General features: G+C 50.3%; 1 protein-coding gene and 1 long non-coding RNA gene across 3 annotated transcripts in view; one reads left to right on the top strand and one right to left on the bottom strand.

Annotated features, from left to right (window-relative positions):
- Positions 1-25,617, bottom strand: part of Olfm1 (olfactomedin 1) — an 81,567-nt gene extending 55,950 nt beyond the window's left edge. Inside the window, exons 1-3 of one of the 2 annotated variants that reach the window (XM_050155223.1) lie at positions 25,345-25,617; positions 13,219-13,318; positions 4,976-5,071 (exon numbers count right to left, since the gene is read on the bottom strand). The gene's annotated coding sequence lies outside the window, so the exon portion shown is untranslated. The remainder of the gene's footprint in view (positions 1-4,975; positions 5,072-13,218; positions 13,319-25,344) is intronic. The other variant, XM_050155222.1, reaches the window with a different exon arrangement.
- Positions 566-10,306, top strand: LOC126509368 (uncharacterized). Its single transcript, XR_007594138.1, has 3 exons — positions 566-800; positions 5,254-5,344; positions 8,680-10,306. It is a non-coding gene; the product is annotated as an uncharacterized lncRNA (long non-coding RNA).
- Positions 25,618-27,064: the final 1,447 nt, after the last annotated feature.

Here is a 27,064-nt window from a genome sequence, read left to right as displayed (position 1 = left end):
ATTTGTGTTGCCCATAGGCTCATTGGAGCATGGCCTAACTCCCATTCCCTTCAAGAAAGCTGAGTCCTTACTCCTACCCACTCCAGAAGCCATCAGCTGTGGAGAGCTAGCTTCAGCCTTCTCATCACCAGTTTTAGGAGTTCTCTTTGATGACTTTCTGTCTGCTACATGTTCAGGGGTTGGTTGGGCTGGGAGTAGAGGTTATCCCAGAAGCCTTCTTCATCCCCTTTTCTCATACGCTTCCGGTGGCAGCACAGAGCACAGACATCCTCCTGGCCTTTGGTAGAAACACAGGCCACCAGCATCAACAGTCCCGGCTGCAGCAGGACCACGGGCCCCAACGTGGCCCCCTGCAGCAGCACGGACCTCAGACATCAGCATGGTTTCAGGTGGCAGCATAGATCACGAACCACTCACATGGCTTTTGGTCATAATATGGGCTATGGACATCAACACAGCCCTGGCTGCAGTAGGATCACAGACCTAGGCATGACCCTCAGTGGCAGAACAGACTATGGACTTTAACATGGCTACAGGCCAGCCTCCCCGGTTTCATTCCAGGGCCTGCCTCTTTGTGTCACTCCAGAACTTTCTGGTCACTGGTTTTCATTCATCTACCAGCATTGGTTTCTGTGGTCATGCTGATTTGTTGGGAGTTATTTACATGGACGGGAAGAGGACCAGGCGAGAACCCCTGGAAATCATCCCCATGCTCCCTGTGCTGTGTCTTATGCGCAGGAGCACAAGCAGCGTGGGTTTATCTCCTGGGGCAGCGAGACTCAGCCCTTCGTGTTTAACAGGTCAGCCTTTAATGTACCGTTCTCTTCGAGTATTTCATCGTGGCTCCCGAAGCAGCATTGTGACTTTGAATATTCTGTTTGAAACATAGTTTATAAGTTCATGAAAGTAGGTTCTTGTTGTCACAAAGCCGCAGGTCACAGTGGTACCAATGTGACAAAGGTTCTGTCATCAAAGCCTTAGCTAGTATTTTCTTCGCTCCCTCCCTCCCTCCCTTCCTCCTTCCTTCCCTCCCTTCTTCCATCCCTCTCTTCTCTCCTCTTTCAACCTTTCCTTCCTCCCTGTCCCTCGCTCCCTTCTCTCCTGCCTTCTCTTCCTCTGTTCCTTTTATCTTCTTTTCTTCTCCCTCCTTCCCCACCTCCCCATCTCTTTCCTCCATCCCTGCCCTCACCACCAACTTCTGGCACCTCCAGGTGTTCAGAACTGCCTTCAGGCTTCTGCTTCTTGGCCAGTTTCCCTAGGGTTCTCTCCGGCTTCCTCTGCTGCCCTTCCATCAAAGTCAATGGCACATTCCTTAGGGTTTAGTTCCAGCACTCCCTGTTCCAGCGGCCCCATTTCTCCCACGCACTGATTGTGGGGAACAGGTCACCCTAAACTCAACACTTAAACTACAGTCAGTGCTGACCTTGCTCATAGGTCTGCCGGGATGACTGGGGTCTGAGGAGATAGTGTTTTCCCTCTCATAGTTTGACCTGAGGTAGCCAGACAGCTGTGCTGGCCTCACCTGGGGTCACAGTCCCTGTATCCCCAGCTGCTGATGTCTCTGTTAACAGGGGCCACAGCCAGAGCCGCTGGATGCAGCCTGAGTGTGTGGTACTTGGTGCAGCTGATTGCTTGGCTGCTGCCCGCACTCTGCTGGGCACTGAGGGAGGTTGTCCATGACAAGGTAGAAGGGAACATGTGGCCTTTTATAATCTGCTCTTAGAAGTTGCATCCCGTTGTTCCTCAGCACTGTGTGGGCTGAGATGCCAGAGACAGCCCACGATCTAGGAGAGGAGACACAGGTCCCTCCAGAGGCAGCGTGAATGAAAGAGTGCACAGGGCAGCCACACTGGAGAAGCTCATCTGTTGCAGCAGCTGTGTGGTTGTGGATTAACGTTAACTAAACACTCAGTTCCCTCCTTGCCAGTCTTCCAGAGCTCAGAGCAGTTAATAGGAATTATTCTCAAGCACTTGCTCCATTTGCAAGGCTGAGTCGTGTCCTGTTTACTCTTCCTATTGTTTTGCTCATAGTAGACACTATCATAAGAGTTTACACGCACACAGTGACAGCGGCATGTGGTTCTCGGGAAAGTGCTTTGGCTCACTTGGTCTGGTGACTTTACCTGTTACACCCAAGGAGGACAAAATGTGTGTGTGGAAATCTGAGGTTTGAAAATCCCAACGTGGTGGAAACTTTCCTCGCCTGCCTGGAGATCCACTTTCTTACTGAGGTGGCATAGCTCATTGTGCTGTATTTTCTTCTCAGTATCCTGAGTGCCCGGTCCCCTGGGCTGATGACTGCAAGCCTCAGGGACTTACTGGGACAGGCCAAGGGAGGTTAGTTGGGTAGGAGGAAGAGCTGTCCTGAAGCTAGGTCCATCTTGTATGTGTGTGTTTGTATGCACCTGTATTTGTGTGCATGTCTGTACATAGCCTGTATGTGTGTATGTGTGTGTACATGCTCCCGTATTTGTGTGTATGTGTGTGTATATGTTCCTGTATTTGTGTGTATGTGTGTGTACATGCTCCTGTATTTGTGTGTATGTGTGTGTACATGCTCCTGTACTAGTGTGTATTGTGTGGATGCACAGTGTACAGAGGCCAGCGTTTGATATTAGGTGCCTTCCTCAATTGCTGTCCACCTTATTTTTTGACACACGGTCTCTCACTGAACCTGGAGCTCACTGATTCAGCTAGATTAGCTAAACAGTGAAATCTGGGGATCTTCCTGTCTCCAACTCTATCCCCACCTCACCATGGTTCTGCAATAGATGTGTATTTTACCACACTCAACTTTTCACATGGGCACTGGGGAACTGGACCCAGTTCCTTCAGCTTGCGTGGTAGATACTGTCTGAGCCGTGCCCTGAAGCATCCCTGTCCCAGGCTTTAACTTGAGGTAAGAATATGAAGCATGCAGAGCAAGGATTCGTGCAGAAGCGAAGCCAGCATCCATGGGATATTAGCTGAGGACGTCCGCATGGCTCTCTCTGGCTGTGATGTGTGTGCAGATCAGGACGAGTGGAAAGGAGTCATAGCTGGCTTCTCCTGAGCTCCCAGTAAGTCAAGACGTCTGCCAGCCTTGCACTGGGTATCATTTCTGACTGACTCAGTGTGAGCCCAGCAGCTTGCCTCCTCCTACATCTGGAACAGGTGCCAGCTGCTGCTTGGGGAACAAATGTGAATCAGTAGACAAGAGCCTCGATGATGAGCAGGCTTCCTTGCAAGCTGCAGGTGGTGGCTGTTGAGGGTCAGGGGCTTGGGCATCCTTTGTCCTTGTCATTCAGTGTAGTCCTGAGGCCAAGACTGAGAAGAGTTACAGTTGCTGTCTTCTGGATCACCTAAGTCTGCTTGGTCCTTCCGGCCCCTCCTTTAACCTGGCACTCCCTCATCCTAGTTGACATCTGTTGGGGGATGGTTGTGTTCGTTTCCTGGCCTATCATGCTGACATATGCCTAAGTTCTCCTCAAAGGCTCTCTTCGTTGACCCATGTCCAGTAGTCAGGCTGACTCCCTGTCTCAGGCTGATAGAAGCACCATCTCTCATTCAGGGATGGAAGCTTCTCAACTTTGACTTGAAAATAGTCTTGTTGGATGTAGGGTGGCGCCGTGGGGGTCTAGGCCAAGGTCCTCACAGTTGCTGCACCCTAAGGAGCTCTTGGTTTCTGGCCTCACAGAGATTTCTCATCTTTGCAGAAATAGGAGTGGGTGGTGACTGTTGGCAGCATCGGGTTAGCAAGTCAAAGTGCCTATGATTGCTTTTGTCCCGCCCATCTGCTTCTGGGGAGGATGAGGGAATGAGGTTTTTGGTAGAACTGATTTTATTCCTGGAAATGAGACTGTGAATGGCGATAGCACCCACTCCAGGAATCCGCCCAGTCCCCAGCTGAACCAGGCTCTGGTGCAGATGGCTAACGCTGCCCCCCCTCCTGCACGCTGTCCTGGCCAAACTTGTTTGCAGATGAGCACCCACGGAATAGGTTTTCCAAGTCATTGGTGTCCCTACCCAGGGGGCAGTGGCTGTGGCTGGTTTGCATTGTGTCGTGTGTGTGTGTGTGTGTGTGTGTGTGTGTGTGTGTGTGTGAGAGAGAGAGAGAGAGAGAGAGAGAGATTAAAGAGATCAATTATCAGCTCACTGTTTTCAGCAGCTCCCTCCAATTCCCTGCAGCAAGATGTAGCATTCCTTAGTAGACTCCCTTTTCTCTGGCTTGTACCCAGTCAGGATGCCCTGGGAACTTGCAGACTCACGGTCGGTAATTTCATACCCTTCCCTTAACCTAAGCACCCCAGCCTTCATCCCAGCAGCCTGGATTCTCCAAATACCAGATGAAATAGTCCTTTAATTATCCATCTAGGCAAATTTAGGAGTGTGAAGAGCGGGGGCGGAATGAAAACATTCTACACTCAGTCAAATTGCTGTTGACATTGATTTCTCGGAGCTTGCCGCGAGAGTCGTGCTGCGAGAATGTAGGATGTATGTTACGCGGAGAGAATAAAGGCAGCTTGGCGCTCAAGCTGGCGAGTGGGCAGCCGCATTCGCAAGCATCCTCCCTTACAAATGTGGGTATACGGCAGGTGTCTGTGTTTTCCTGCTGCATCTGAGCCCGTTTGCTATATGCGCCACCCGAGTAGCCCTGTGTGGACTTAGGATGCCAGGATCAATGCAGAATCATTTTCTCTGAAGTGTCTATGATGCCCCAGGTCTAGCTGACTTCCTCCTGCATTCCAGGTTTGCTCACCCTTGTCCCCTCTGCTCCTGCGACTGTGGTTGCAGTCCCAGTCAGCTCAGTCCTCACCCCAGAACTCCAGGCATCCGCTTCTAGCCATCAGTCCAGGAGACAGAGGATTGAGAGAGAAGGGCCAGAGGCTGAATCCTGTCATAGCAAGCATGACCCATCGTCTTAGTTAGGGTTTCTATTGCTGTGAAGAGACACAGCAATTATTATAAAGGAGAACATTTAATCAGAGTGGCTTACAGTTCAGAGGTTTAGTCCATTATCATCATGGTGGGACACGGTGGTGTGCAGGCAGACATGGTGCTGGAGAAGAAGCTGAGACTCCTACATCTTGATCTGTAGGCAACAGAAAGTGAACTGAGCTAGACATAGCTTGAGCATAGGAGACCGTAAAGCGCACACTTCCTTCAACAAGGCCACACCTACTTCAACAAGGCCACACCTTCTAATAGTGCCACTCTCTATGAGCTTCTGGGGGCCAATTACATTCAGACTCCCACACTTATCTCTCTGAGTAGATGTCTACCAGGCAAGAGTCTGCCGGGTATGGAGCGCTTGGGAGCTCATTTTACTTCCGGTCAAGCTTCTTCAGCTGAACTAGCCTTCCAGGTAAGCCCTGTGTGGGACCCACTCCATCAGTGGGCTGGTTTTCCTCTTCATCCACCTTTAGAACTAGCAGGTAGCAATGTGGTCAGAATGTGAGCAGCCCATCTCTCCTAACTCGCTTTGAATCTGTCCATCTTTCAGTAATTGACAAGGTCTCTCTGGAGGGCACACAGCTTCAAAAAATAATTTATTATTTGTGTGTGATGTGTATATAGGGGCAGGCACATGAACGTCAGTGGACAACTCTGTGGAGTTTGTTCTTCACAGTCTCCCATTTCCTCTAACTTCTCTTCCCTCCCACCACTGTTCCAGTTCTAAAAATTGGAGGAGGTCATGGATGGATGGGCAGATAGATGGATGGTAGATGGACGGATGGATGGGCAATTGGATGGGTGGGCTGATGGATGGATTGATTTATAAATAGATGGATACAAGGGCTAATGAGTAGATGATTAGATGGGTAGATGAATAGATGGGTGGGTAGCCATATAATGGATAGATGGATGGATGGATTGATTGATGGATGAATGCAAGTATGGGTAGATGAGTAGGTAAATTCATTAATCCATTCATTCATTGATGAACAGATGGATGGATGAATGAATGAATAAATGGGTAGGGATGGATGATTGTGTGAATACATACAGAAATGAATAGACAATGTCCTGGATAATTTTAAGTCCACTTGACACAAGCTAGGCTCATTTTGGAAGAGGGAACCTCAGCTGAGAAAATGCCCCCACCAGACTGGCTTGTGGACCAATCTATGGGGGCATTTTCTTGAATAATGGTTGCTGTGTGAGGGCCCAGCTCACTGTGGGTGGTCCCTCCCCTGGGATGGTGGTCCTGGGTGCTATAAGAAATCAGGCTGAGCAATCCAGGAGGAGTAAGCTGGTAAGGATCACTCCTCCATGGCTTCTGCTTCAGATCCTGTCTCTAGGTTCTTGAGTTCCTGCCCTGACTTCTCTCATCCATGGAGTGTAACCTGAGAGCTGTAGGCTGATGTTGTGCTGTAAGCTGTAAGTTACGCAGCAGGACTCGCCCTGGCTCTTGCCCCTCTTCGTACCTCTCCAAGTTGTTTTCTCTCATGGCGTTTATCACAGCAATAGAACCCTAACTAAGATGAACGATACTGATAGGTACATATACACACACACATACAACATATTTACACGTTACATAAATATGCACTTATATTTGAGAAAATACACACATTGCACACATACATATGCACACCTTCACACGTGCTTTTATGTATATACATATACACATATAAGCACACACCAAGCTCGCTTGTTTTGCAGACGCAAGCATGATACACATCACACACTCTGCTTTCTCCATTTCTGTTTACGTCTCTGTCGTTTTTGATGGACTTTGCTCACTCTTTACCCACCGCTGTCCTTCCACTGTGCATGTTAGCTGATTCTCTACCGAGGATCCTAGAAGCTGTTTCCAGTAGCTTACAAAGGGAAGCGCTGCAGTGCATAGCCCGGGCTTTGTGCACAGATGCATGTGCGGGAGGGGAAATGCCTGGCTTCGAGTTCCGAGCATCTTTATCCTGGTAGGCATTCCTGAATCAGCTCCCAAAGAGTCAAGTCTGCATTTCCTCAACAATCTCACCAGCTGTTTTAGCCACTATAAAGTACTGCAAATTGATACTTCTAATGCAATTAGAGGGTTTCCCCTCTGGCATTTAAAAGTCATTTTCTCCCCTCTCAATTCTTTCTCCCAGTACTTTGGCTACTTTCTTCTGTGTAGTTGCCCATCCAAGAATTGGCCTAGGAAGCTGGGCGTGGGTATAGCATCCTGATCTTACTGGAGATGCTGATTACGGAAAGTGCAAAACTATCACCTCAGGCAGAGTAAGGATTTGACTATAGATAACTTCCCTGCCTGCAGGTCAGCTCCCTTGAGTTACTCTCACCGGGGGCATCCCTGATCCAGGTAGATGTTCAACACATACTCATAAAGATTCAGGCTGCTGACTCCCTGGGGTGACCCAAAGCTAGTTAGTGCACAGAGATGCTCAGAGGAGGGGAAGATGGGGTCTAGGCTTCCAGGCTGCCTGCTCTGAATTCCCTGTTCATGGGCTTTTGCTCAGAATCTTCTGTTGTAAACATGGAAAAATACACTAACAAAAAGCTCTGTTAGCTCCCTGCCTCTGCCTTTAGTTTGTGCTGCAGGACTTGCCCTGCCTCCTGCCCCTCTCCGTGCCGTGATACATTGGCTAACTTTCCCCACACCTGAGTGGGACCTGCCTGGGACACAGCTGAGCTATTCCCTCAGCTCTTCTGCCCAGAAGCCAGATCAATCAAACCCACGTGGTTCCCCCAGGAATGATGGAGGTGATGGGCAGTCAGGCTGCGGGCTGGTTGGAGTCCAAGGTTGATGCAGTATAGGACCCTCAGGTTGTGGTGATGCCCCCAGTGCCAAGTGATAGGGGCTGAATGGTGTTCACACCCAGAGCCACTGTCTGGGAGGTATTAGGTGGTACCAACCACCCTTGGTCATCAGTCAGCCTTTGCCTCCCATCCTCCTGCTCCTCCTACCTGCCCTGCTAGGCTGCTACCTCTGCCTGCTGGCCCCTACTCCTGATACAGCACCCACTCCATGGACCACTGGACTTAGAGAGAAGCAAGCCCAATTCTCCCTTCTTTGAATCAGCAGTGCAAACCCCAACTGCTGCTTCTCCATCCTTCCAGCCCCCACTGTGTGTTCTTTTATCCTAACACAAACCCAAAGAGCCATCTGATAGACTGTCACCACACTGTAGCCATAACCTACCACAGCAGGCTCGCCTTGCCCTAGCTCTTGTGAGTCTATGGGTGCCAGTGGAGCTGGAAGATTCCTGCTGGTCTCGTGGTGGCTTAGGCTAGGTATCTTTGGAATACCGTGTAGCCCTTCCGAGCTTTACTAATGAGTAGCGATAAGGCCATTTTACAGAGTCTTTGCGTGTCAGGCTGCTGTGTTGTGTGTCTGCTGGTGCTGTTATTCTCAAAATGTGTGAGGGCTGCAAACACACACAATGGGGCAAAGTGTTTCTGTATAAAGATGATAATGTTAAAAAGCAAACAAACAAACAAAAATGAGATAGAGACTCAAGCCCAGAATGAAATAAATTAAAATTCAGTAGTCTTCTGTTTGCTCTGGTGCTGACACTAAGGTTTGATGTATTTTCTCATAAAGTCTCTCTCTCTCTCTCTCTCTCTCTCTCTCTCTCTCTCTCTCTCTCTCTCTCTCTCTCCTTCCACACTGAGAAAAGGCCTTGATGGGATATAGGCTCAGTTGATGCTCTTAGCAGGAAAGATCATAGTCCCTACTAATTCTTTTCTCAGCAGAGGACCCGGGATTCCTTGGAGACACGACTGGCCTGATTTGGGGTCAGAGTGACAAGCCTACCACCGGTGTGTCCAACCAAGCCTCTGTACTGCCCTGTCTCCTCACACAGTGTGCGTCTCACCCAAGCCTCACAAAAGTGAAGAAGAGAACCAGCCTTGGATGTAATGCCGGCTGCCCCCAGGTTTCTGCCAAGCAGTACTCTGTGGGCCACCATCGGTCCTGTCTGAGAAGGACACAAAGCCTTTGGCTTCAGAGGGTACCCTGGAGGCAGCTGCTGACACCAGCTGCTGTGGCAGCCTCTGAGGTCCAGGAGGTGGTCATGAGACTGTGGCCTGCTGGCAAGAGTCCCTGGGTTCAGCCACAGACCCTCTCCTGTCAAGTCTCAGGGGACAGAGACTTAGAGATGGGTTAGGAAGAGACCTACATGCTGTCTCTGTGACTATAGGATGCAGCGGATCTTTTGGGAAGGAATTTGTATAAATAATTTAATGTTAATTTTTTGTTTTATATAACAAAAAAATTTTTTCGGTTTGTCCCTTTTCCCTGAATTTGTGGGTACATGCCATAGAATTCTAAATGCATGCCAGCTTGCATTTCCCTTTCCCTTTTGGTGATGTTTTTATCAGATTTATTGTGAAAGTCTACACACTGTAAGTGAAAGAGACTTTCCTCTGTTTCTTTTTTTTTTCTTTTCTTCTTATTCCCTTTTGTTGCTGTTATTTCATTTTGCTTGTGGTACTGAGGAGAGAGCCAGAAGCCTTGCCTATGCTAGGCAATTACTGTAGCCCTGAGCTACTTTCCCCAGCCCCAAGTTTTCTGAGGCAGTCTGTCCTTGAACCTGTGACCCTCCTGCCTCTACCATCCAAGTATCTATCACCTGGGATTACGGATGTGGCTGGCTTTTTCTCTTTGAAAGAAATCTAAGACACCGGGTCCTTCTTGCCCTGTGTCCCACATTAAACAGGGGCCAGGTAAAATGTGGAGAAAAGGTGGGATGGGTGTGGACCCCAAGAAAGTGCTCTGCAGAAATCCTGCAAGTTCTGAGTGCCGGGTGCACTCCAGACCATGTTTTCAATGGAAAGCCATCAGAAAGAAGCAAAGTGATTCTGTGGGTGGCCACAGTCATCCTTTCCCAGCGAGAAGGAAAGCCGGGGGTCTCTAGCCCCCTTTGAGGGGATGTGTTAGCTAATGGAAGAACCCAAGCTACACAAAACTGCTGACAAGATGCTGAGACCTAACTTCCCCTATCAGCTGGGTGACAAGGGACCAATCAGATAAGTTTCCGAGCAGCCCCAGTGGTTAGTTAGCAAATGGTCAGCAGATGTCCCAAGGACGTGATTAGGGGACAGTTGCTACCGGTGAACAACCCCTCCCGCAGGCAATGACAATCTATCAGAGAATAACAGCTAAGCTTTACTTAACCTTTAGCCAATTATAATATAGGATAAGTAATTTTGTATTTTGAGACTGTAATCGTGTGACTGCTATGTGGTTTGTGTCTTTATAAACCCCTTACAATAGTAGGCAGGGTCCTTCTCCCTCCATCTGCTGTGTCAGACTGTGAGGCAGGGGACCCGTGCTAGCCTGTACTCAATAAACAAAACTTTGCTTTTGCATTTGGAAGTGTGGCTTCGTGGTGGTCCTCTTGGGGGTCTCGGGACTTAGGCACAACCTGACGAGAGTCCTGTCTCTCTCCTTTCTGTTCCTCCTGTGGTCCTATATCACATGAGCTGCTTCTGATGCAGGGCTAGCTGCCCCCAGGGTCTGCCCTCAGAAGTGTGGTAAAGACAGTATCCCCCTCAAAGGTCAAATGAGAAAGGATCAAGTGGCAGGAACATTTTGGGGATGGTATCCAGACTGTAGGGGGAATGTGGCTAAACGGAGGGGAATATGGGAAATAGGGGCCCAAGAGGCCCAACAAGATTGGCTTTTGATAAACTGAAAGGTGAACATTACGGGAATAGTGAGGATTTAAAGTTTTTCCGTTTATTTTTATTTATTTGTGTGGTGTGTGTGTGTGTGTGTGTGTGTGTGTGTGCGCACCCGTGCCACAGTGCACGTATGGAGGTCAGAAAGCAATTGTCGGATTCAGTTGCCTCCTTCACTATCTGGGTTCTGGAGATTAACTCATGTTGTCAAGCTTGGTGGAAGGCGTCTCTATCCACTGGTCCGTGTGACTAGCTTAATATTATTTTTTAAATGAAACAGTTTAGAAAAGTCTGTAGCTTAAAGGTGCTCCTGATAGTAAACAAAGAGATGCTGTGGGTGTAACAATTACATGACTCAATTAAAGTTGAGTCTGCACAACACCCCCAAACACATGAGTGCGTAGTGAGCTGAAGAAAGCCATGTCCGTTACTGGGTCAGGTGTGGGGGCATCCAAACACCATTCCAGAAATGGGTGAGGACAAAGGAGGAAGCAAGCATTGTGTTGTCTTCCCTGGAGACTGTACTACTATGAGAAGATGCTTTCTTGGGTCCATTAGCTGAGGAGTGCCTGGGAGGAGGGAGGCCCCAGCACTCCACTCAAGCAAATCAAGTTTCCTGTGGTTGGCCACCCATCATGAGGAAGGGAACAGAGTTTGTAATGAACCAATCAGCGTGACGTCACCTCAAACCCATTCAGACTGACAGACATGGTGATGTGGCAACAGGAAATGCCTGCTTGGTGCACACAGAGCTCTTGATAAAAAACATGCTCGTTCATCTCCAAGCTTTGGATTTATGGATGCTATCGGAACTGTAGGGAACAGACATGTTACACTATAATACAGATGCTGTCTGCCAGCTCTGTACTGTGGATTATTCTACATGGTTCTGATCCATCATGAAACAGCCAGAAAGGAAACCGGCCTTGAGACGGGTTGACCCAGCTAGCTGCCCAGGGCCATGGTAGCCAGTGTCAGAGTGTGAGCAGATGTAGCAGGAAAAGGCCATTTCTAGGCTTTTCCCAATGACTCCTCCACCTATCACTGTGGGCAGAGCTCCTACGTGTGAGATGGGGTGGGGGTGGGGTGGCGCGGGGAACGAATGCCACTGTTAATCCGTACCACTACACATTGACAGGACCCCTCAAAACCTGCCTCTCAATTCAAATACACATACAACCCATCTGTAGAGACACCCATAAACACAGAGGACACACCCCATTGATGACATCAGGAGAGTGGTTTCTATTCTGTTGATGCAATGGCTTCTAAGCCTTGCCACAGGAACTCGCAGCAACACCTCTCTGTGGTCAGCGGGTTTGTTCTCCTGAGGCCCTGTGTGTGGAGAGGCAGGAAGTTGTAAGCCATGCCCAATGGCTGAGGGTGGACAATGGCATCCTCTGGAACCCAGGTGCAGGGTGGCCCCATCAAACCTGTGTCCTATTATGTGTTTGGAAACCTCATATTGAAGGCTTTTCCCACTGAGTTTAGAGGTGAGTGAATATTGACCTTGGACAAAAGGATGGATCAGCTGATCACTATTGTGCCTTCTGCAGAGTACTGTCCTGGTCTCCTCCATCTATTGGTGACCTACATTGCTCTGACTCTCTGGGAACTGGCCCTTTCTGGAGGTGGTGGCCCATCCCACGCCAGCACCACTTAAAGGACCCTCCTCGTCACAGGCATCATTAGCCCAAGTGGCTTAAGCCCAGATCCCAATTGCTGACCTCCATGACCTTGGGTGATGACATCATTCTAAGCTTCACTTTCTTATCAGCTCAAGGATGGTAGCTGGGAGGCCCTGATGACTGCACTGGGTTAAGGCTGGCAACATGGGACAGACCCATTAAGAATCAGTCACACATGTGGTAGAGAGCACATGGAAGTTCTGTGTGTATAGGCACACATGTGGCTCTTCCCACCCTCATCTCAGGTTTCCTCCTGGTCTGGCTGACCACCAGCAGGTGCCATCTGCACTAAATAGGGCAGTACAAGGTAGAATCTACAGGGCTTATGCTAATGGCCTGTGGTCAGCTTTTAGGTGAGAATATTATCATCCCGAGGACTGGCCCTGCTCTAAAGTCGCCAGCTCTTCCTCCATTGACATCTAGGGTTTGTGATTCAGCATCTGGTTCCACCTAAAACCCAGAGATCGTCTCTTGCAGGGAGCTCAGTCCTGCTTAGTCCCAGAGCTCATGGTAGGAGCCATGGCATGATAGAGAGTGGCAAAGACATGATTGGGGGTGCAATATAAGCCTATAATCACATACATGTATATATGTACACACAGTATTCCTGAATTTCCTGCTCCTTTCCTATGGACCATATGCAGTCTTCCTTCATGATCTGGTTTCCATACTCTTTTCCCAAGCAAGCCAGACCCCCCCCCCTCTGTCTGACTCTATCTCTGTCTCTCTCGCTCTGTATCTGTCTGTGTGTGTGTGTATGCAAATGGTTGCATTCATCCTTGTGCGTGGGTGTGCAAGCTTGTGTATATGCAAGAACAGATGTCTATTTTCATCACCATGTGTACACCTGTGCTTACTTGAGCACATGACTGTGCACATCTGGAGGAAAGGATACAGGATGCTCTTCCCTTCTTCTCACCCTGTAGTCTTTGCCTATGGATGGAGCTGACAGTGCAGCATTTGTCTTCATGCTGAGAATAAGCTCTGGACTCTTCTGGTTCTTCTTGGGCCATCCTTTCCTGAGGAGGTCAGTTGGACAAGCTCTGTGGTAACGGGGAATATGGAGGTTCCCTTTAACCCCTTCCTCAGAAACTCATGCAGAGTGCAGGCTGAGCACTGTGCTTTCCGGAAGTTCACACACACACACACACACACACACACACACACACACACACATGCACACATATGGGGCTGGAAATAGGTGTGTATTTAGAGTTGGGTGGAACCTGCTCTAGGAAGAGGCAGCAAGCAGCCCACCTTCCACCTGCCTCAGGCCGTGGAAATAAACTTGTCTTAGCAGAGCCCAGTGGGAGGGCAATGCTGATTAATTCTAGGCAGGCTGTGTGGCTGGTTAATGCGAGCCAGGGAAGACACATGCAAATCAAGATGGGCTGATGCATGATCAGCCAGAGCTGCCATCCCCATGCCTCCCTGTCAGTCTTCTCTCTGTCCTTTGTGCTGAGAAGTCAGCCAGGCCACTGGGGAACAGTGAGGTCCCCCTGCCTCTGCCCCTGGCCTCTGCCTTCAGTATTCCCTTTACAACCTTGCTTGATTGCTCTGGATCAGAGTGGAACGTGCTAGCCTTGCCTGCCAGATGGAGCCTCTGCTCCTTCTGCACCTTTTTCCCAGGGTTCTGTTCCCAGGAAATGCACTCCCAGATCCCAGCCACTGGCTATCCCATCCCTTCAGTCTAAGTGTAATTCATGGGTGGCTGCTGGAATAGTCCAAGATCGCCGTTAGACAAGCCTGCACACACAGTATTTACTCATTAATTCTTTCATTCCCAGATACATTTATCTGATAAGACATGACTGAGACATGAAATATTCTTTTGGCTAGAAGCTTAATCTTGGCGAGCTTAAGAGGACTGGCCTGGGATACACCAGACACCCACTAGCTATGTGACACCCACCCACTCCTTCAACCTTGCATGGGACCAGTTGCAAAATGAGAAGTTATTATTTTCTTATTTTAGTAAGAAAAGTCACGGAGAGATACTGTGCGGAGCGCTTGCAGAGGCCCTAGGCTCGCTATTTCCAATCGAAAGCAGAAAGCGAATGCCGCGTGGGGAAGGAGGCAGGAAGCTGGCGTCCCGCGCATAGCTGGTGGGATGGAAAATGGCACAGCCACCGCAGGAGGCAGCATGGATGGGCCTCAGAATGTGAACAGCGAGTGGAGCTATGATCCGACTGTTGCTTGTTTGGGCACGTGCCTGAAAGCATTGAAAGTGAGGCCGCGGAGAGATCTGCACGCCCGCGGCCACAGCGCTATTCATAATAGCTAAACCGTGGAAACAACACTTAGGTCGGCCGTTCTGTGATGGGAACGATAAAATGCAGTCTTCTACGTGGTGGGACATTTCTCAGCCATAAGAGGGAAGGACATTTTGATACTGCTAGATCCTGGGTGAAACTGGCAGACATTATACAAGTGAAATAGCCATCACAGCTTCCATAATACACGGGCCTTACGAGGCACCAGATGTAGAGGCAGGGAGTAGAATGCTGGGTGTCAGGGGCTGGGGTGGGGGTCACTTTTTCATGGGGAAAGAGCTTTAGGAAGCTGAGAAGCCCGGAGGTGGAGAGCAAGGACAGCTGTGCAGCTGCAAATGCACTTTGCACTACAAGATCATACATTTGGATGCTAGACTGGGAAACGGATGTTAAAAATTCCTTACACAGAGTCCTAAGGGGAAGCGGTCTGGGATTCTGACTGTCTGTTTCCAGAAGAGAACAAGGAGAGGACTCTTTGAGGTGCCTGTGAGTGTGGATGAGCCCAGGTGCTCATGGGAGTAGCTGTAAGGTACAGGGCGTAAGAGTCCAGTTGGATGATATTGAGCTATCTGCCTCTAGACCCCTGTCCTCTCCATGTAAACGAGGATGATCCCCAACAAAATGCCACTAAGGGAATGTTGACATGAGAAAGGAGGTTGTACAGACCAGCAGGTGTGGGGAGAACTAGGTCCCTGTGTGGCCGGCTGTAGGAAAAACACCTTGCATTGTTCTTCAAAACCGTGTGGAAAAGAACATTCCTGCTTGTGGTTGCCAAGTAGAGATGTTGATGTGTTAGTCACTTAGCTCTCAAGTGGCCCATCATTCCTGATGCTTGGATGTCATCCCAGCTAGTGACATGTGTTGCTCTTACCCACCTTGTCCATATCATGGCTTTTGCCACACTTGGTACTGTGGGCTCACAGGTTTCTGGGTAGGAGGGTGGAGGTGGAACAGTGTGAACAATGGGTGGGTCAGCTCGGGCACTATCCATAAGGCCAAGCCTGGCACAGGGCTTATCCAGGTTGGTAGGAAAGGGCATCTGGTTCCCATCAGTCCCTACCAGCATAGGCCCAGGGACCCTGGAACCTCTGTTCTCTGCAGAAGGGCTGCCGCTTTAGTTGCTGATTCCTGTTCAGCTTAACAGGAGGCCCTGGAGGACGGGCAGGCTCTCCTGCCAGTCACTTACAGACCCAGCTGCCAGCCTGCAGTGGTGTACCAGCAAGCCTGTTTATTGCATATCTCCTTCGCTGGTTTGCTTAAAGCATTCCTGCTCTGGCCTCAGCAAGCGCCTTCAGCTAGCGCCTGAGCCCTGCAGCCTGCCTCCAGCCCTGAGAGGTTTTGCTTTGTTTGGTTTGGCTTTTGAGCATTTCATGGCTTTATGTTGTTAAACTCCAAGATCCAGCCACAAGTACATTTGTAGTTTGCAGCTATGGCTGCTTCTCAGCTTCTTGTCCACAGTGAGGAGGTTCGTGAATGCTAACCCGTATCTACAAACGTCCAGGGACACTTCCTCACGTGGCCTCTGCGTCTGTGTTAAGGCGTTGCCTGCACACACTCCTGTCTCCAAGACTGTGCTTCAACTCTGAGGTTTGCGCAGGTTCCAAGCTCAGAGAACCCATATGAAACCCATGGGGTACCTGCAATTGGGGATGCACGGAAATCTGGCTCCCTCCTTTTATGCTTTATGCTCCCCAGGAAAACAGAGACAATAGGGTGTGTGTGTGTGTGTGTGTGTGTGTGTGTGTGTGTCTGTGTGTGTTACATATGTGCAGTGTATACAAAAGTCCTCCGCTTACAATGTTCTGCTTTACTGATAATGTAGAAACCACACACATTCGTGGTGGCCACACTTTGAATTCTGACTCTGTCCTTTCCACATCTAGTGACATGTAGGGATACTGGCAGTGAGCACAGCTTGCCATCAGCCTCATAGTCTTGAAGGAAGCATCTCCAACTTCCCAGCACAGTGCACGGCTGAACGAGGATTCTGGGTAAGGACAATGACTGCATTTTTGATGTCGGCATCACCATTTGACACCCACTGCATGGAAATGCTGTCAAAAAGCTGGAGAGCCAGTGCCACCCCATTTACAAGTGCAGCCTGCTGACGGGGGATGAGTGACACAGACTATGACCTGTAATGCAGGGCTGCAGGCTGCTGGAAGCCAATGATGGCGCTGGCTCAGGAGAGACCTGCTCTCCCTAGGCCTTGGTGGGTCAGAAGAGACTTAGCCCTGCTGGAGGGTGACCTGCTTTCCTCAGTCACTGAGCCACGGATTGATGCTTCCTCCCTGGAACACCTCCCGTGCTTGCCCAGATGTCCTGTCGTCCCTGCTGTTGATTGACCGATGCAGTTGGCCAGTGCAAGCAGCTTCAATCTGTCTCCTCTGGGTGGTCCAGCAACAATCGTTTGAAGGAAAGCTACAGGTGCCAACACGCCCTCTCTACCACCAAGAAGCTTTCCTGGGCTTTATGGGATTCTCTTCCTGGGTGTGTTACCCAAGAAGGAGGCCACATCTTGGGTACTACAATGGTACCATGCGAATGAGCGAGAGATGGTCCAAGTGCCTCAAGTTATCAGGAATTCTGGGGAAGCATGTTCCTTACCATTATTTAAATTAAAAGGCAAAGCTGTTGACTGGGAAGTGAGGCTGGCCTGCAGCGTCCATAGTTTACCATGAAGCATGTATTTGCATTTCAAGAAGGTGTTCCCTGGCCTGCCCTGCTGTGGGATAATGCTCTTGTATCCTGTAAAGAATTGTCACTTGAATTGGCTTTAATAAGATGCTGATTGGCCAATAGCCAGGCAGGAAGTATAGGTGGAGCAAACAAACTAGGAGAATTCTGGGAAGAGGAAAGGCTCAGTCTGCAGTCGCCACCCAGATGCAGAGGAAGCAAGATGAAAATGCTGCACTGAGAAAAAGTACCAAGTCAGGTGGTGAAACACAAATAAGAATTGTGGGTTAATTTAAGTTGTAGCAGCTGGTTAATAATGAGCCTAAGCTAATAGGCCCAACAGTTTATAATTAATATAAGCTTCTGTGTGTTTCTTTGGGACTGGACAGAAACTTCCATCCACACTGTCCACTCTTAAGTGAGGGGTGTGGTGATTGGATGGAACTAGCTGGGAGAGCCCCAAGCTCCTTCTGAAACATGGTAGTGAGCCTCAGGTCATGACTGGCAGAAGGACTGGGGAGTCAGCGGCAGTGGGAGAGAGGGAGGTGACTGGGTTCTCTGGGCTGAAGAGGCCACCCCACAGGCCCCAGCTTGGACAGCGCAAGTCCAGGTCCTCTAAGGATGATCAGGCGTGTCCAAATCCAGCTCACCTGATTAGGGAGGTAATATATAACCATGATGGAAAAGTTAGAAGACAGACAGGACATAACAAACTAAGGACTGAGGAGGTGGCTCAGTGGTTAAGAGCATTACCGGTTCAAGCATGAGGACCTGAGTTTGGACCCCCAGCACCCATGTCAAAGACCCTAGAGTACTTGTGCATGCCTGTGACCAGGGCTGTGTGGGACAGAAGCAGGTGGGTCACTGGGCTCAGTGAGACACTGGCTCATGAGAATAGGGCAGAGACACACTCCCGTCAACATCCACCGCCCCCCCCAAACACACACAGAGGGAGAGAGAGAAGCAGTGATCTCACCAGAACGATCCAGGCATCTATCTGCCAGGCCTAGGAGTTGCACACTGTGCTGGCCAGGCATCCCTCTTGGACAACATGCCTATCTCTTTTGATCCTCCCAGGAACTGAACATGGGTTCCTTAACCTTCTGAACCCCACTTTGCAACAGGTTCAGATGGAGGTGAGCTGACCTGCCCTGATTGCATTAGTCAGCTGGCCAGGGGAATAGAGGCAGGCGCACAGCCTGGGCCTGTGGTCATGTGCCTTTCTGTGCTGCTTCTGGGTCTCTGCCTGCAGTGGCTCAGTGGCCTCTTCCCTGTGGGACTGGAGGTTCCACAAACTGAGGGATCAGCGCCCATGGCTTAAGGCAGTTGTTTGATTCTGACATCACAGCCTGTCATCCTGTGTCTAGCCTGAGCACTTGGGTGGCAGTGCTGGCATATGGCTCTTAGCATAGGCGGGTGCACTTAGCTGACCTCTGAGCCTCAGCAAGGCAGAGTACACAGGTGGGAGGCTGAGTGTCTGCTGTTGATTCTGGATTCCTCTGCTTTCAGTTTCCCTGAATCTGAAAGAGGAGATGCTGTTTTCTGGGTCACTTTTAGCCCTGACCAGGAGGCCATCCCAACAGAAGTGGGGTTTCCAGGTTTGGGGTCACTATGGCTGATGCTCTCACCTCATTCTGTGACCTGCACCCTCTGCCTGTAACACTCTGGAGTCTGCTTGCAGTTCATAGGAGGGGGAGGAGGAGGAGGAGGAGGAGGAGGAGGAGGAGGAGGAGGAGGAGGAGGAGGAGGAGGAGGAGAACCAGGCAGGGGAGGGGAAGAGAACCAGGGAGGCCAGAAGAGGCTGGATGTGGGTCCTATGAATGGCAGAAATTGGATCTGCATCCCTGATTAGATGTGATCTGGATGGCCCAAAGACTAGGGTTGGGGACAGGGTTAGCTGACTTTGGTGGTAAAGTACTGCCTTGTGAGCTCAAAGACCTCAGTTTAATTCCAAGAAACCATAAAAAAGAGATGGGGAGGGATGCTCCCTTGTAATCCCAGGACTGGGAAGGCAGTGACAGGAGGATGCCTGGAGCTATAGCCTGATTACTTTAATTGGTGGGTCCCTGACAATGAGAGACCCTGTCTCAAAAAGTCAAGGTGGACAGTGTCCCAGGAAGGACATTGCAGAGGCTGTCCTCTGGCCTCCATGTGCACCCACTGGGTCACAGCTTCTCTGCCTCTGTGTTTTCACTCTTCTTACTTGCTCTGTGAGCTCAAATGCTGCCTGTCTGGAACAAAATGAGACGCAAGATGCAAGGAAGGTTGCTATAAGTCATAAAGCGCCACACCAAAGCAAGCTAATGTTGTCGTCGCTATAATTATTGTTATTCTGAGTGCACCGAGATGACGGATGGCTGGCCGCGAGAGTCCAGCCCGCCAAGAAAATCTCTATATTTCAGCGAGAAAAGGCTTTGAAATCCGAGGAGAAAAGAAGCTTACCGTCCAAGGTATTGGGATACCATTGTGAGCGAGTGAACTGGGACAAGGTCTGACCTACAGAAGGCGTCATCTGCGTCCCTCTATCTCCTGCTTCTAGAATTTGGGGCTTAAGAGATGAACGTGCAGAGCTGACTGCAAAGAGGCTTTCGGCAAGTTCTGGCCCAGCAGGCAGCTGTAAGTCACCGTTCCCCGCTCAGACCCAGCTTAGCAGGGGATGTGAATTAGACAGAATCCGGTGCCCTTCCAAGGCCAAACCCAGAACTGCGCATCAGTGCTTCAGCCCAGGCCAGTTTGAAAGTCTGACTGTCTTGTCCCTGTGACTGATGGTGGCTTAAGCCAAGGTCAGAAGGATCTGCGGGGCTGGAAAACCAGTGTGAACTCCGAGCTAGGGTTCATTCATTCAGGATCTTAGGCAGCCAACAGGAATCTGTGGTTCTGTTCTCCTGGCTGTGCCTACAGTCCAAGCACACTGCCTGGTATGTAGTAGCTGCTCAGTTAACACACACTCAGAGAAGGGTCACGTGAGAAGCAGTCAGTGGAGGCCTCAGGAAGACACCTGGAGCCATAAGAAACTCCCCCGTCCCACAGTAACTATTAATAAACGTCACCCCTGCTTCAAGTATCCAAGGGCGGAGAACCTGTGACTTGTGAGTGTTGCGTCACTCACAGCTCCCATCCCGAAAGGCATGGGCCTGGCTCCGCCTGTCCCTCCACCTGTGTTCACAGGCAGTTGATGATCTGCTCAGTCCAAGGGATGTGGGGAACATCAGTGGAACCCATGGTAAAAGGGTGAACCCAGGCAAGGGCAGGTGGACAGACACCTGCCCAGCCTCTGTGGTCCACCAGGAACCCACGCATTCCCTCTGATCCTTGGTCTTCACTGACGTCACCAGGCCCACGGATTGTTGGAAAACAGGACATTCAGACACAGAGCGAGGAGTGGGGGCAATCGGCATGGGCCCAGCCAGAGCCAGTCAGGGCCAGCTCCCTCACACCCACTGATACCAGGCTGTTTTAGGTTTGTTTCCAGACTCAGCCTCCTGACTTAGGACCAGGGACCACATCTTTATGACCCAGACATCATCAGAAGGCAGGCTTAGCTGAGAAGGGGTGGAGCCTGCATGGGAGAGGGGCAGAACTCACCGGAGCCTGAAACCTAATGAACCAAGCAGAGGCTCAAGGGACCATTGGGTCCCTGCCGAATCCGCCACTCAGTTCCGCAGCCTCCAAGGTTTACCATGGGGCTGTCAAGCAAACTGTACAGATTGGAACTTCACACAGCACAGGTGTCTTTTGGGACAGCACTGGAGGGCTGGAGGAAGATGGGCGGATCTGCATTCTTCCCAGAGCAATGGGAGTCTCCTATCTTCTCTCAGTTCCGGGGCCTCCCATGCTTCACGGTGTGGCTGTGACCCTCTGGTCACAGGTGCTGATTGTCATGTGACTGCCCTCTTCCCACTGTGCCACACCTTTCTCAGCCTCCCCATGCCATTGGCCCTGCCAGGTGATCCAGGGTCTAGTCCATAAACTTGTGGTGGCGCTCACATTTGTTGAAACCCTTTCTTTGTATGTGTCTTCCTCCATGTCTCCAACGTCATCACTCTCTTGACCACGGTCTGAGGGGCAGCCATAGGGACCACAGCAGACCTGGGAAGACCCAGTATGGTAATTTCACAGGTGCCAAGGGTACAATCCCTGTGCAGCCGTTTTTCTATTTAATTGATTTGAAATGGATTGGCGGGAAGGGCCATCCAGGTAATAAATGGATTTAATAACACCTCCCATGGGTGGGAGTTTTCCAGGCCTGTGTGCATCTGTTATCTTATTAGTTTTTCACAAAGGGGTGGCTGTAGCTGTTGTCCCCTTGATGGATGAGGATACTGACATGTGGGTGGCCAAAACTGAGGGAAAGGAGGATGTGTTTTCTAACCCGCCGATGGCACTCTCTGCCAGTACCCAGGAAGCTGTCTGGCAGGCTGCATTTGTCCTTGGGTACTGCTTCCCTCATCCCAGGCTATAACATAGCATTGAGAGGCCAGGCATGCAGTACCCCCAACCACCTGTAGAGGGCGTGGCACTAGTTCTCTGGTTAACACTTAAGCCTGTCTTCCTTTTACTCCCTCTCCCAGTGGGGGTGGGGCTCAAGACCTGGACAGCAGCACTCCTGGGGCCATCTCTCCTACACCCTTGGTGGATCAGAGGCAAGGGCAGTGGCTAGTGGAGCCATCTTCCTAGACTGAAGGTGGTGGCCTCCCTTGCCCCTCCCCCATCTTCCCAAACTCCCCTTCTGCTATCTGTCTTCTCAGTCAGACACCACACACTTGTGCCAGGAGCGTGCCACAGAGGTCCATGCCTTTTGCTCTCCAGCCAGTTTACCCCCCGGGTAGGCAGGCTACCTGACCACATCACCTCCCTGGGCTATGTGTGGATGACAGAGGGACACTAATGGACTTTTGACAGGCTGGGGCTGATGGGGTCACACCACCCAGAGGCTGTGAGTAACCCCCAGCCATTGGCTGGAAAGCACAACTCAGGAAGAGGTCACATTAAAATGCCATTTCCAGCTCCTCCCCCACAAACAGTTTAGGAAGATGGAGAAAATGAAGGTGGTTCTCGAGCAGGGAAGGAAGTCTGGCTGAATTCTTGCCAGCTGAGCATCAAGACTCCCAGCTCAGCCGACCTTTGCTGTGACCTTGCCTATGAAGACAGAACTCTCTTTAGAAAGAGACTAGGGACAAGCTTAAGTCCCAGTGCACACAGCCGTCCAGGGTGGCCTCACTCCTTTCCCGGATGTAAATCTGAAATCTATTGGTCATTTTATGAGCAAGAGCAGGAACTCCGTTCACAGTAGGAGACACACCCTACCCCTCTGTGCATCCCTGTGCCTGCTGTTGTACCTTATCAGATTGGAATCCTAGCCAAGGCACTAGAGGAGCAATCTTCCCTTCTCATTTACCAAAACAGAGCAAAAAAGACAGTATCTTAGCAACCCTTTGAACAAAGGATCCAGAAGTCACAAAATCATACGGACGGCTCCTGGCTAAGCCTCTTCAGCGTGATGATTCTCTCAAGTAGGCCACGCCCACACTTATGCGTATAGCATCCCTCGCCCAAGCGCCTCTCTTTCTGTTAACCCCTATGCTTGAATCTGTATGAAATCACATCCTCGGAAACTTCAATGCCGCTTCATGTTGACTTACCCTGGAATTTCTTTCTCAAGAGCAGCTAACAACCCTGGTTTATCTGAGTAGAGGGCTCCGAGAACTCCCCGGGCTGCTTTGTGACGTGTCTCTAGTTTCTGTCCCCACTGACACTGACACACACAGAGCAGCTTGACCCCACGCCAGGGGCCCCGAGACTGTGTTGAGTGCACACATCTCTTTGGATAGTTCATTTCCCTCCTAAACTTGGTGAACACATAAACATGAGAGCAGGGACTCAGTTCTCTCAACCGTGTTTCTCCCAGAGAAGGAACTCGGGGCAAGTCATCAGACCCGACGGCAAGTGTCTTTCACTACTGAGCTATCATCCCAATCCCTCAGATGCTTTTTAGAAGCTCATTGTCATCTTCCCTTCCCTTCCTGAAGGTCGTGTAGAGCTCCCTAAAATCCTCAAATGCCCTTAGTGGGTAAAGACATTGTAGCTGTGGGGGCTGTGAATCTCCTGCACCCCTGTCCTCTAGACCCTAGACAGAGGAGGCTCGCCCAGCTCCTGCAGGCAGCATCACTTCCCAGTGTACTGTCTGAAGCCACCTTTGCCTGACTCCTGGGTTCCTGAGTCATCTGGAACATCTGGAATAGGAGCTCTGCCGCCTCTAGATTCTGTAGCAGTACAATGACTGGGAGGACGAGGTGAGGACAGGGTCTAGTGCTGGTGGTGGCAGGTGCACCCTCTTGGGGACCTGCAGGCCAACCTGGTATCTTAGCTCCTTTTGTTCCTTAAGCTCTTCCAGGAAAAAAAAAACCCAATGTCCCATCCTCAGGTTCCACCGCTATCAGGTGTGGCGTACATAAGAGCTGAACTGAACAGAGGTGGGCCATCATACCTTCACTGCGACCTCCACCCAGACCTGAGCTATAGGACCACATTGATGTGAGCCCATTCTCTTAATAGCCTGAAAGACTCCAGCTGGAGGGCCTGGTTTGACAGTGAGCCTCTCCTGTGGAGATGCAGACATGGGTGAGATTTGCAACTTCTCTGAGCCCCAATGTATGCACTGTTCCACAGGGTAAGATCAAATTTCAGCAGCTCATGGCACCTACCACTCACTGGGGCAGAATGACACATGTGGATGGTGGCCACTGCTTGCTATGTGATTTCATGTGCACCATGCTCTTCTGTCTTCTGGCTGCCATGTTGTTGCCACTGGCCCACCAAGTGAGAAGAAGAGGTGCCAGCTTCTGGTGCTGGGAGAGTGGGAAGAACATCCCTCAGCAACAGTAAAGCCTATCCTTGGCACACTAGAGAATGGGCTTCTCTTGAAGACTTGCTGAGGGTTGGGGAGGTGGTTCAGTGGGTAAACATTTGCTGCACAAGCATGAGGACCCATGTTCGAATTCCCAGAACCCATGTAAAAAACTGGGTGCGGTTGTGAGCAATTGTAACCCCAGAACTGGAACAGGGATGGGGAGGGGTTGTTATTGGGACTTGCAGGTCAACCAGTCTAGTCAAAACCTGGGGGTCTCCAAGGCCTGTGAAAGACACTGGTTTGAGAGGATAAGATGGGGAGAGGTGGAGCAGGACACCTGACTCTCTGGACTCTGCACGCATAAGCAAACATACGGCTGCACGCCATGGTAAACACACACACACACACACACACACACACACACACACGCTGATCTGAAGTGCCACTTTTTGCCTTGAGGTGCTGATGGTCTGAGCCTCTTATCTCTGTGTGCGTTCACACATGGGTGGACCTGTTGTGTGGCTGGCTATCCCCTCCGCCTGCCTAAAAAGGCAGATTTATCAAGATATACTTACATGTCACTTGATTGCCCATTAAAGCACACACTTCACCAGCTTTTAGTTCATTAATGGATAAGTGCAGCTGTCACTGTGGGCAATCTTTAGAACATCTTCATCACCTCACAGGCAATTCTTCCCCATTACTACTGCATGCGGGCCCAGGGTCTCTGTAGACCTCCGCACTGCAGACACTCAGCAGGGATGGAATCACAGTGCATGACCTCTGTGTCTGCTGTGGCATACGTCAGCACTTTCCTGACAGAACAGAATAATGTTTTAACCTTGTCTACTGCATGCTTGTCTAGTTATGTATCCACGAGGACAATTACTTGTGTGAGTGTGTACGTGTGTGAGTGTGTACGTGTGTGTGTGTGTGTGTGTGTGTGTGTAGGACAGAGGACAGCTGCAGGTGTGATCCTCACAAAGGCCACCACCTCCTTAGAGACAGTCTCTCACTGAACCTGGAGACTGCTAGGCTTGCTAGCCAGCAAGTCCCAAAGATCCACCTTATTGACAGAGCTTTCTGTCCCACTCAGTCCCGCAGCCATTCAGTCCCAAAGAAACACACAGAGGCCTACATTAATTATAAATGGGTTGGCCTATTAGCTCAGGCTTCTTATTAACTAACTCTTACAACTTACATTAACCCATAAATTTTTGTCTGTGTTAGCCACATGGCTTAGTACCTTTATCAGTGAGGCGTTCTCATCTTGTTTCTTCTGCATCTGGGTGTTGACTGCAGACTGAGCCTTTCCTCTTCCCAGAATTCACCTGTTCTCCTGTTCTGGCCATCCTATCTAGACTTCCTGCATGGCTACTGGCCAATCAGCATTTTATTTAACCAATACAGTGATGAATCTTTATAGGGCACAAGACCATCTTCCCACAGCACCACCTGTGCTCTGTCTCTCCAGCGCTGGGTGACAAGTGCTTGCCACCACGCTCTGCCTTTCACAGAGGTCCTGGGGACTCAACTAGGACACTCTTGTTTGTACAGCAAGCACTTTGACCAACCGAACTTTTACCCAGTCCCTCCCTTTCTTTATTTGTTTATTTTTGACTGGTTCCCCAAAGCTCATCTTGACCTCTTGTTCCTCCTGTCTCAGCCTGTTGAGTGCTGGGATACAAGTGTGCATCACCATGTTGGGCTTGAGAACGTCAGACTCTATCCTGGTTTCTCTGAGCACCCTTCTCCAATATGCCCTGACCTGGCCTGGTTTCTCTGCCCTTGTACTGCCAAGGAGGAAATCCCTGCTAACCTAATTCATGAAGAAGCTATCACTCTCTCAGTCCCCTACCTTGGTGATCTATAGGTCTGGCCAGCCCTTGGCAGGACCCTCCTTCCCCCAGTCCTGGGCATCTAACCGTATTCTTTGCAATCCCTCACCTCTAAGCCCCTCACTGCTCAGCTGTAAAACCCCATATATCTCTGTTATATTCCGGCCAAGGTCACTTCTGTACTCAAGCCTCCTGTCCACAGCAACAGTTTCAGCAAAAGTCTGCTTTGCTGGGCTAGAGAGAAGTCTCAGTCAGTGAAACCCTTGCCTTGCAAGCTTGAGGACCTGAGTTTGATCCCCAGAATACACGTAAAAAGCTGGGGGCAGTAGCACATGCCTGTAATATGATTGGATGGTAGTAACTTGAGAGGCAGATGACCATTGGCTAGCCAGCCTTGCCTATTTGGAGATGTTCCAGGACACTTTCTCAAACAAACAAGAGAGGCACCTAAGGAGTGGTACTGTAGGCAAGCTTCTGTTCTTTGCACACACCCACACTGGCACCCATTCAGCCCCACCTCACACACAATCTAGCTTGCTGCTTCAGCAGGGTCACTCGCAATGGGACTCTAGGGCTTTCTCCCTCTGGCTCACAGGAGCCCTGTTGCTGTGCACATACACGCAGGGGTTTCTACGTGGACTTGTGGTTTTGTTTCTCTTGTGTCAAGTACAAGGAATGGAGCCGCTAAGGTTTGAGTTTAATTGGTGTCCTGTGTGGAGTAGTTGCGTTGAGGTTCGTGCAGGCTGGGGTCCCTCAGGACTGGAATAAATCCTGCGGAGAAGGAGACACAGAGTAGCATCAGGTCCCTTGGCTTCCAGCACACCAGCCCCTCGCCATCTGTGCCGTCACCGTGGCCCTCATCACACCCACAGGTGGGAGAGGAAGTGGCACTCAGAATGTCCCCAGGGCTTCACACACAAGGCTGGCAAGCTGGTGTGATATACATTATGCTGGCAAAGCATCACACGCTACTTGAGTTCACTGAGACGCTGGCTCGGGAAGTGGGGCTGTCCCCTTCATCTCTGTGGCAGAGGAGAAAACAACACAGCAGCCCAAGGGCAAAGACCCTGTGTTATTGAGAACAGCTAGACGGCGACCCGTTTCCAATAGCGGTCACTGCTGTCTGCC

The sequence above is a fragment of the Alexandromys fortis genome, unplaced genomic scaffold, assembly GCF_014885135.2.
Source record: "Alexandromys fortis isolate MF-2015 unplaced genomic scaffold, M_Fortis_MF-2015_v1.1 scaffold_72, whole genome shotgun sequence".
Taxonomy (NCBI): domain Eukaryota; kingdom Metazoa; phylum Chordata; class Mammalia; order Rodentia; family Cricetidae; genus Alexandromys; species Alexandromys fortis.
Note: the sequence above shows the minus strand (reverse complement) of the source record. Positions and strands in the feature narration are given on the sequence as shown.